Genomic DNA, 11,404 nt, shown 5'->3' with positions numbered 1-11,404 from the left:
CCCTATAAAATTATAATTAAAAATTCATTTCCATGATGTGTGAATTGCTTGGAGAATTGACTGTCACTATAAGCTTCGTGTGACTAAGAACACTTTCTGTTTCCCAGTTGTCTTTGGGAATCCAAATTGCAGTGCATTTGTGGCAGTCTTCAAAATAATAGATTTCTCATGTGACTGCACATGATATGTCACTTTATTTTTCATTTTAGTTTTTCTGTTACTCATAACTGAGTTACGCTAGTCATATTGCTGAGCACTGGCAACTTATGTGGATGTAGTTAGGTGTTGCTAAAATGATTTGGCTAGCGTTCATGAAGGGATAAAGAGTAGCATTATTATGATTGTGACTGTTCTTCGATCTACCTCAGTCTTGGTTCCTTTCTTTTAAACTGTGGTGGGGGCAGGGTGGGGGTGGAGTGGGCCAGATGATCTCTAAAACACTTTCCCTTTTAAATGTCAGAGAACATGACAATAAGCTAGGATGGTAGTTAGGACAGAGTTTGAATGCTGAAAGATAAACCGAGGCATATTAAAATGTTTAAAAGTTTATTTGAGTGAATATGGGCTCTGATCTGGCAGAGACAAACCAGAGGTAGTTAAGAGTCAAAAGCAAGACTTTGGTAGAGGAGACTTAGAAAGAGATTATGTCCTTAGAAGGAGATATATGATTGGCTATAACTTAAACTATTGCCTCATTCAGGAAAGTCTAGTTGGTTGTTTGTGATTGGTTCTGTTCGGTTTTGATTTCTTGACCTTGAGGCTTAGATTTTGGTTTGCTTATGTAGGTGCCAAACGTTAGCACTGCATTAGAACATTCGAGTCACCTCAGTCTAACGGCCTCCTCGCTTAACTAATTTAAAGAATGTGATGAGAGTAAGAAGGCAGTGGCATGAATGTCTTAGTTTTGTTAGGAAAGCTAGGTAATCTGTAGCATTACCTCAAAGACTCTTCCGAATTCCAAGAAGACAGTTATGGTCAGTTACATGTTTAAAGCTCCTTATGGCTAAAATACACATTTTTTGGCTACATGGTAGAGCTGTTTAGAGAACACAGGGAGGCCTTGTATAATCAGTGCTTACAATATATTTATTCCTTTTTATAGGATTTAGGAGATGGCGTTACTACTTTGGTTGATTCTGGAGCTTATGGTTTTTTGCCTCTTTGTTCCCCTGTGTTCTGGGATACCACCACTGTTCAGGATCTGGCATCCAGGCCCCATGAACAAGATGTCTCTTTCCTGAAATGACTCCACTCTGACCCCTGCAGGAACTGAAATTTTGCAGGGAAATTCTTACGGAATGTTGTGGGTCCCCATCATGGTGGTTTTACCTATTTGCCCTTGTCATTTGGGAGCAGTCAGCCTCTAAGCACTGTCAGCCTACTCTTGATCACTGTTGTCCCGTAGGCCATTGTGGGGGAGCTCTGCGAGAAAGAAACCATCTCTGACTCCACCTCCCCTTTCCAGCAGCCAGAATCCCATTTCCCAAATCAGTATTAGTCTTCTCCACAGAAAGGGTATCATCTGGGGCTTCTCTATCAGGTACCTACTGAATTTCTTGATCAGCTGTCTGTAATTCTAGCTTGTTAGCCAAGCTTCCTTTCCATATGGTTCCAACTCTTTCCACCTGGAAAGAGTTGCCTTTCCAGGGCAGCTCTGCACTGGAATGTGGCTGCAATTACTAAAAGTGGTAAGGTATGACTGGTAAATCTTGTATCCTGATATTTAGATACCAGGCCTTCTAAAACCTCATTCCTTTTAGATACATTGAAACATTTTTTTTTGGTACTGTTATTTTCCTTTCTATTTTTTTTTTCTTGGTTGATGATTCTAGGCTACAAGGATAATGTCTGTTAACAAAGTTAACTTATCATAGTTTTTAATGGTTTATGCCTAATGGCCAAAGGTATACTAGGCAGGTTAGAACAGCATATTTAATACTGTGCTAGACACTTTATGTACATTAATTCTTCCCCCTCCATAATAACACCTCATGAGATAAGAATTATTATTCTTTTCAAATTCATATCATGAGAAAGGAACCGGTTAATTCATGCTTCTTTTCTCCAATATCTAAGCTCTGTCTGCTGTACTTAGCTTCTTTTTCACTATGCAGTTTATTTTATTTTTTTTAAGATTTTTTGATGGGGACCCTTGTTAAAGTCTATTAAATTTGTTACAATATTGTTTCTGTATTTTATGCTTTGGGTTTTTGGCCATGAGGCATTTGGGATCTTAGTTCCCCTGGCCAGGATTGAACCTAAACTGCCTGCATTGGAAGGCAAAGTCTTAACCACTGGACAGCTAGGGAGGTCCCTATTAAATCATTTATAATATTAATTACCATATATCTCTGTTGTATTAGTGTATAGCGATTAACATTAAAATTTTCTCTGAGTTTTCTTGGTAGAAAAGAAAAACATGTATATATGTACATACAGGTATTTTATATATATAGACAGCTATAGGGAGATGGAGTAAAGTCTATGTTAATAAAATATGTATATTCTTACACGTTTAAACAAATTTAATATGGTAAATTTGATGAGGATTTTTTCACTAAATTAAAAAGCCAGACTGTAGTTAAATGAAAACTGGTTGAAATCACTATAATTTAGTTCCATAGTGTTTGAAAAGTAGATTATTTAAAGTACTGAGTCATATCCCACCCCACCTCTGCCCTCTTCATGGATAGGTCTTAAATGCTGATCTGAAGATGATCTCAGCCATTTGTAGAAAAGCTTATTTGTCAAAAGGCCCCAAACATGTGCATGCCTGTGTGTGTGCTAAGTTGCTTTAGCTGCGTCTGATTCTGTGTGACCCCATGGACAGTAGCCCACCAGGCTCCTCAGTCCATGGCATTCTTCAGGCAAGAATACTGGAGTGGGTTGCCATGCCCTCCTCCAGGGGATCTTCCTGACCCAGGGATCAAACCCATATGTCTCTTGCAATGGCAGGTGGAGTTTTTGTTTTTAATCTCTAGCGCCTCCTGGGAAGTTCCAAATACACGCATGCAGTATATTTCGTATCTCTATTCCATTTTTAATGTTGTCATTTTTACCTCCACCTCTGGATTATAAGCTCCTTGTGAGTGGAGACCCCTCTTCTGGTTCTCTCCTAGCTTTTCAGGGAATTGGTCAGGGTCAGGCCCATTATATGCTCACTAATTAGAGGCGGACAATCAAAAGTGCCTTGAGGCCCTGAGAGGAGGCACCCGTGAGTAAACAGAGGAAAAAATGAAGAAGACAGAGATGCCTGGCAGGAGAGGCCGACTGTGCCAGATGGAAACTGGCCCTGCAGCCTCATCTGCTCATAGGGCTTCTTATTCAGGCTCCAGTAACCTCAGATGTGGAGATTACAGCGCTTAATGTTGTTGCCCCTTCCTTTCACCGTGAATGGAATGGGGACACTTGCTGGGGTCACAAGGCATCAGTGATCTGTCATGACTCGGGCTGGGGTGGATGTCCAGGCAGATTTTTTTTTTTTTTTTTTTGAACAGACAGGCTGTCTCCTGAGATCTGACCGTGACTAGAACTTGGAGGAGATTCAGCTGGCTTTGGTTCAAACCAGACAAACTAAAACAATACCAACAGTAAGGGGAAGGAGTCTAGGCCTCACAAGAAATGCTCCTTCACCTTCAGCCTGCAGTCTGTAAATTCTTAGTGTGAGCCTTCTAGCAGCCCAAGTGTCCTTCTGTATTCCCCACAACTCACCCCGCACAGAACCATGAGTGAAGATCTTTTGTGGAGATGGATAACAGTTGAAGATTTCTCAATAATAACACTAAGTGATATTGCACCCATGTCAGCATGTCATAGGTAGAAACAACAGAAGCTTATTCACAATGTAGAGGATTTTTAGTTGTAGAAAATTAGAGAATTCCTTGGAAAACTCCTAACGCTGCTGTTTACTGAGGGTTGACCATGCGCAGAATGTAAGGCCCATCTAATTGTCTCAACTCATTTGGGTGGAAAAGATAACGTCTCAGAGTCAGACTCTTTGTGACCCTGTGGACTGTAACTTGTTAGGCTCCTCTGTCCAGGCAAGAATACTGGAGTGGGTAGCCATTCTCTTCTCTGGGGGATCTTCCTGACCCAAGAATCGAACCTGGGTCTCTTGCATTGCAGACAGATTCTTCCCATCTGAACCACCAAGAGGGAACTAGGACGGAGTGGAGACGTGGCAAGGATGTTGTCCATGTTTGTTAATGCTTTGGGAGCAGGTGGTCTGCTGAGACTAGCAGCACTTCAGTGTGATTCTTTGGACCTGGTGTCCAATCCTTGGCGCTCTCTCCAGGCCTCTTTTGGGTCAGGGCATGAGCAGTAGTCTGAAGCATAGCAGCTAGCTAATTCCATGGCTTCTCTGTCTCTTTCTGTCTCTGGCTCCCTCTATTCCTCTGTCTGTCTCAAACACACACTGACATTTGTATGAGGGAGGGCAAAAGGGAACATGGAATGTGGTTTAACTTTCAGAAGTTTAAATGAGACGCTCTTTGTTAGTGAAAAGCAAACAAAACAAGCTGGCCACAGGGTCAGCATGCTCTGGAATGCAGAATTGTTTGTCGCCAGTCAAACAGCCGCCTGATGCTGGGTTTACATAATGTTTCAGCAAACCGAAACAATGAGGACATTTACCATTAACTCAAGGCCTCAGCCATAAAATCAGAATTGGGAAAGATGAGGGTCACTAACTCTGCTCTTTAAGGCCCTCAGCAAATAGCTCTGCCCAGGGCAAAATAGCTCCTTAGACCTAAGTGGTGCAAATTTATTAAACACCTAGTCTTTTGCCAAAGAATCTGAATAGGAAGATGGAAGATGCCAGTCCCTTCATAGGGCCAGGGCCACGCTGACATCTAGCTGGCAGACAGAGAACCAAATAATGGTGAGGTGACACTGTTAGAGTGAGATTCATTTTAGACAAAACTCCCTGTGTGAGAACAGAAGGGAGAGTCCAAGTTCTCACAGGTCAGAAAAGCTGCCCAGAGAGAGAGCATTTGAACTGAAACCAGCAGGAAGAGTAGAAGTTTCTCAGGACTGTCTGGAGGTGTGATGGGGTAGGAGCCAAGGTGCGAGGAACAGAGAAGGTTAAGTAACTGCAAGGCATGAGGAGCCTGGATTATTCCAGAAACGACTGAGAATATCCTAGTGTGGTCCGGTGTGAGGAGTGTCAGGAGAAGGGGTGGGGAGGGTGGCAGTCAGGTCAAGAAGGGTCTTGTGCACATGTGAGGCCAGGTGCTGACATCTACACTGTGCGGGGAGGGATGCCGGGGACGTCGTTTGAGCTGGCTTGGCCACACTTGCCTCTTGGCCGTGGTCCTGAGGAGTGCAGGCGGGAGGGGGTGGCTGGAGGGATGAAGTGGTCCAGTGAGGGGAGGGGAGGGCGCTTCTGCGGGGGATGTTCTGAATGGACATACTGAGGAGTTGCCAGGCCCAGGTAAACTGAGACCTGCACAGATAGTGGCGGGATTCATGAGGGGGGCAGGGGGATGGCAGGAGTGGGCTGTGTGGTTGGCTGTAACTCCAGGCAAACTCTAGGGCTCGGGAATGGCTCTGGGGGGCTCCAGGGTCTCACCTGCCTTTTGAGGGCCATTCTCAATGCTGAGACATAGCCTCACTGCTGACCTGGATTTGTGTCAGCTCCGAGGGGAGCCTCTGAGGTCCTGCTGCTCTGCAAGTGTCTGGAGCCCAGCTGCTGCTGCTGCTAAGTCGCTTCAGCCGTGTCTGACTCTGCGACCTCATAGACGGCAGCCCACCAGGCTCCGCTGTCCCTGGGATTCTCCAGGCAAGAACACTGGAGTGGGTTGCCATTTCCTTCTCCAATGTGTGAAAGTGAAAAGTGAAAGTGAAGTCGCTCAGTCGTGTCTGACTCTTAGCGACCCCATGGACAGCAGCCTACCAGGCTCCTCTGTCCATGGGATTTTCCAGGCAAGAGTACTGGAGTGGGGTGCCATTGCCTTCTCCGTCTGGAGCACAGCAGTGGGTCTTATACTTGGTGATTGAACTGAGCTGATGATATTGGTGCTAATAGAGGAGCTGGGTGCAGCCCTGGGCACCGTCAGACAAAACTCCATCCAGGTGCTGAGAGAAGCAATTAACAAAAGAAGCAAAATGCATAGAAAGCTAGATGGTGAAATACACCGTGAGGAAACAGTAAGGTGGAGAGCGTAGTTTGCAATTTTAAATAAGATAAGCAAAGACCTGGAGGGGGTGAGTGCCCCTTTGGATCTGTGGGAGACCAGCGTCCCGGGAAGAGGAGAGAGGGCCAGAGTGTGGAACTGGGTGTGAACCTAGCTCGTTGGAAGCCACAAGGAGGCCAGCATGGCCGCAGCAAGGTCTGCGAGGTCTGAGAAGTGGGGCACGGGCAGGGGTGTGCTGGGCGGGCTGCCATTGTCCCTACGCTGAGTGCGGTGGGGAGTCCGGCTGGTTCTCCTGTGCTGGGCACCTTTCTCCCCTCCTGCTCCTTCCCCTCACGATCACCACTCACCGGTGCACGGTTTATAGACCGCTGATGCGGACACAGGCAGGCGCCAGTGCCTCCAAAATGAGAGGTTGGAGGACTGCTCTAGTCTAAGGGCCTGATAGAGCTATAGTCATCAAACATGGTGCTTTAAGTCTTAGGATAAGGAGGACGATTGGAATGTGGACTAGTATCAGGTGATATTCGTTGCTCTTAATTTGCTTAGGTGTGATTTTTCTACTAAGGTTACAGAGGGGAATGTCTTCATTCTGAGGAGATACATACTGAACTATTTAGGGGTGCAGTGTCTTTGATACCAGCAACTTACGTTCAAATGGCTCAGTGTACACACACATAGCCACAGTGAAATGGATACATACAGACAAACAGAATGCCAAAATGTGAACAGCTGCTCCATCTTGGTGGTGGGTATGCAGCTACCAGTTATACTAGACTATCAACTTTCATTTTAGAAAATGTTCACGTTAAAACATTGGGGGAAATCCCCTCCGTTATGGACCATTCCTTTTGACTCTGCCTTTGGCTGTTGTTATTTATTTTCTTGAGATTCTGCCCAGCCCCCCAGGCAGTTTATTTGCTTTGGGTCAGAAATGTTTGTCTCTGGAGACTTAGTCACAGAACACAGGGATTCAGGTGAGATGCCAGAGGGGTGGCATCTACCCCCTTTGAGCTGGCAGACCCCAACAGAACAGGCCCATAGTCAAAGCATGGTAGGTAGATGCCTGATAATTTTAAGAGACACTCTGTAGCGCAAGAGGAAGACAAAGAAGAAATGCAGCCTTGCAGAGGTTATTTCCTCTCTGGAGTGTGTACTTTCCCCCTGATGTCGAGTTTCTAAATTATTCCACTCTTTACCTGCTGTGTGAGTTGACAAAAGGCTAATGTGATTTAGAAACTCAGCAGTCATCCAGAAAGTCTATTTCCAGTCTGGTGGTTACCAGGCTCTGTCAGAGGATTGAGTTCTGGTGTATTAAATCTCAGATTTAATCCGGGGGCCAATATGTCTGTGAATATCAGAAAGCTCAACCCGCCTTTGCATGGGTCACATCAATTCCATATGGTATTTTCCACGTGGAAGCAAGAAATAGTGCATCCAGAAAGTTATGCTTAGCACCTAAGGATCTGCTGATTAAATTTCAGTGTATAGTTAGGATCTGAGCATTTATATACACACAACCTCTGCCAGCCACATAAGACAGAAAAAATAAATAACTCATTATTATTATTATTATTAAAAATAGAGCTCTTTAGAGCTCAGAGAAAAGCCAAATGTAGGTGATAATATATAAAGGACTTCCTAAAGAAAAAGTTGTTTGCAGCCTGGTTTAAAAAAGTCTTTTGTTTTGCTGCAGGAATTAAAATCAGAGACAAATATTATTTGAAACTAAGGGAGGAAGTAGAGTATTGGTCACTATTTGTAGATTTGTCAGTTCTCAGTATAGTAGTAATAGTAATAGCAACTATAGCAACAGTTAATATTTTTGAACACGTACCATATGCCAGGTATAGTTAGCACTTTTGAAATTTAATTTAATTCTGTGACAAACCTATGAAGTAGCTACTACTATTATCTTAATTTTTAGGGAGCTGAGGGCCAGAGAAGTTAAATAGCGTGTGTGAAGTCAGATGACCAGCAGTTACCATAGGTAGTATTCAAGCTGTCTCTTGAAGTGAGCTAAATAAAATTTGATCCTATTTTCTTTCACAAAATCTTAGTTCCCTGACCAGGAATCAAACCCATAACCCCCTGCAGTGAAAGCACGAGGTCCTAACCATTGGATCACCAATGAACTCCCAATTCTATCCTATTTTTTAGAGGTATATTTTTGTTTTTACCTTTCTCCATGGTAAGGCTTGTTCTGGTCCCTCTGGGGGATGTATTGAAAATCCTAGTCCATTACATTCCTAGCAAGCCAGGTCTCTCGGTAGCCAGATCTCACCAGACTGCCAGAGTGGACCATGGGTCCAAAATTGATGGCAGACTTGACTCCATGACGGAGAGGGGCTTGAACACAAACCGAGGAGCTCTGGATTACCTCTCTAGAGATGGGTCATCCTCGTCACCCAGCATCAGTATCAGTTTTTGTGAGCGGTCTGGCAAAGGGGAAATGGGTTGCTCCTCATTCTGGGTGACGCAGAACTGAGGCCCCGCGAGTTGGCTGCTCCTTTAAGTCTTCCTTTTGTCACTCTGTCTGTCCCTTCATGTTTAGTGTCACGTCTTTAGCTTCTTCTTCCTCCATGGACATGAGCCCCCTCTTGTATTTGGCACACGAATTCATGTGAGGAGCCTTAGAATTACTATTTTGGCAAATTTATTAAGGCGGCCCTAGTGGTAAAGAACCTGCCTGCCGATGCAGGAGACACAAGAGACCTGGGTTCAGTTCCTGGGTCGGGAAGATCCTCTGGAAGAGGGCGTGGCAACCCACTGCAGTATTCTTGCCTGGAGAATCCCGTGGACAGAGGGGCCTGGCAGCAAAGCACTGGACATGGCTGAAGCAACTTAGCACATTAATAAATTGAGAAAGGCAATTTTGTGTATTGGATGCCCATTACTCATCTCAATAAAAAACCCAAATGACTCATTTTCTTCTCAGTGTGGTGGGGAAAGCTACACTTCTGAACTGAATCCTGGCAGTAGTCTTCCTGAATTATCACACTGCTTCACAGAGGTAAAGGGCTAGGGGAATGACCAGGGGGTTTAAATTATTACCAGACCTGCATTGTAAAGTGCTGTGAATGCTAAATAATAAATAACAGACCTGCACTGTCACAAAAATCTGATGAAACCTTGTAATGGTTTTCATTTAGTCTTGTGTTTAATGTAGTTATAATGTTCTGTACACCTACATAAAAATAGGTTATTGTATATTCTATGATTTGAGATGTTTGGCAGATCTGAAATATTTTAATCTTGGGATCATCAATATACATAAACTTTAATCTACCTCTGAAATTCCTTTGAGATCATATGAATTCCCTTCCCTGATGTTATTAGAGTTATTGTTCTTAAAAGCAAATTGAATAACTCCCTTCTTCCTTTTTTTGTGTAAAACAATCTTTCTATGTTCCTTAATTGTCAGTAGATAGGATTTCAAGGTACCTGGGATGGGATCCAGTGTTTCTGGGCTCTGCTCCCTCTTTATGGCTGACCGTTTCCCCAGACGTTATCTCTGTTTTAACCTTTCTGAAGTCCCTGTATTTTCTTGCGTGTATTCTGACTTGTCCAACCTCCATGGCTTTGCATAGGTGATTTGTTCACTTACGTTGCTTTACTTCTGGAAGACTCTCAATGGTCCTTTGAAACCACTCAGGTATCACCCTTTCTCTGAAGACTTCCTTTATGCTGACCTCCATTCATTGCTACCCATCTGACAGAGTAGGAGAATCTGTCTGTGTTCACATATTAACCGGCAATGTCGATCTGAATGCTTTCAGTTCAGGTCAGTCGCGCAGTTGTGTCTGATTCTTTGCGACCCCATGAACTGCAGCACGCCAGGTCTCCCTGTCCACCACCAGCTCCCGGAGTCCACCCAAACCCACGTCCGTTGTGTCGGTGATGCCATCTAACCATCTCATCCTCTGTCGTCCCCTTCTCCTCCTGCCCTCAATCTTTCCCAGCATCAGGGTCTTTTCAAATGAGTCAGCTCTTTGCACTGGGTGGCCAAAGTATTGGAGTTTCACCTTCAGCATCAGTCCTTCCAATGAACACCCAGGACTGATCTCCTTTAGGATGCATTAACATGGTTTATTTACAGAATTGTATCCTTCTTTGAAATGGAATTCTGCTTGAACACAAGGACAGCGTCTTCACTGTCCTTCCTTATAGCCTCTTCCGTGACCTTTTGACCCCAGTCACTGCTGTGACAGCTCTGTGAAGTTGTGACCCACTGGGTCCTTGCCTCAGCTGCCCCACACAATTCTTACTTTCTGACCTGGGGCTTCCCTGAGGCTGTTGTTTCCAGAGGCCAAGTTACCATTCTGCCCCATGCACACCCTGGAAGCAGGAGTGAACTAAAACCCCTTGGGGCAATGATGGGAGTTGGAGGATAAATAATCCCCACATCCCATACTATTCAGGGAGACATCAGGGTCTCATTCTACTAGGCAGTTCAAAGCATCTCAGGGCTATGGAGCTAGAGTTGCCCATTCAAGTGCCTGGTTCAGTGAAGTGGCTTTGGATCAGCTCAGCTTCCCCCCTTTCCCTGTTTAAATCTGCCCAGTCCTCTACTCCTGTTCCTTGGAATCACATCCCAGGGTAGATGATCTTGTCTCAGGCTCTGCTTTTGGGGAGAACCTTAACTAAGACAGAGCCCTCATTTAAAACCAGCTTCACTATGTTACATTTTTCTCGATTGAGAGATGTTTGGAAACTATTTGCAGGTCTCAAAAAGTAACCCCTAAATAAGGATGGTACAGAATACAAGTAAATAGGAGAGCATCCACTACATAATAATGTTACAATGAATGAAATGTTTTGTGAATTAGGCATTTTTATTCCCTCAGGAGATGGACTCAGACAATTGCTCAGTTTTATAAAAATAATTCTCCATAATTTTATAGCTGTGTCTTAGGTAGTAACTGAGTAGTGATGTTTTGATCATTGCTTTGTAGATGGTGAGGCCCTGATAGCAGCTTTCACTGAGCAAGTGGTGAGGCCCTGGAAGACTCATGTCTTTCCCATAAAAGGTCAGTGCAGGGAGCCTGGGTGTGAAATCCTATACGTATACCAGTGGGCCAGATGGCTTGCTCTGATGTGCGTGACTGTGTGTGTGTGTGTGTGCGCATACATGTATGCATGTGTATTTGTTTCTTTTTTAAAACACAAAAATGGGTTCCAATCTAATGATCTTAAACATTACAATCCTTGGATTATGTATAAAAAAATGACATGTTTTGAAAATGAAAAGTATTGGGCAGTGAAATTGGCAT

Source organism: Cervus canadensis, chromosome 16, assembly GCF_019320065.1.
Source record: "Cervus canadensis isolate Bull #8, Minnesota chromosome 16, ASM1932006v1, whole genome shotgun sequence".
In the NCBI taxonomy this organism is placed as follows: Eukaryota; Metazoa; Chordata; class Mammalia; order Artiodactyla; family Cervidae; genus Cervus; species Cervus canadensis.
Note: the sequence above shows the minus strand (reverse complement) of the source record.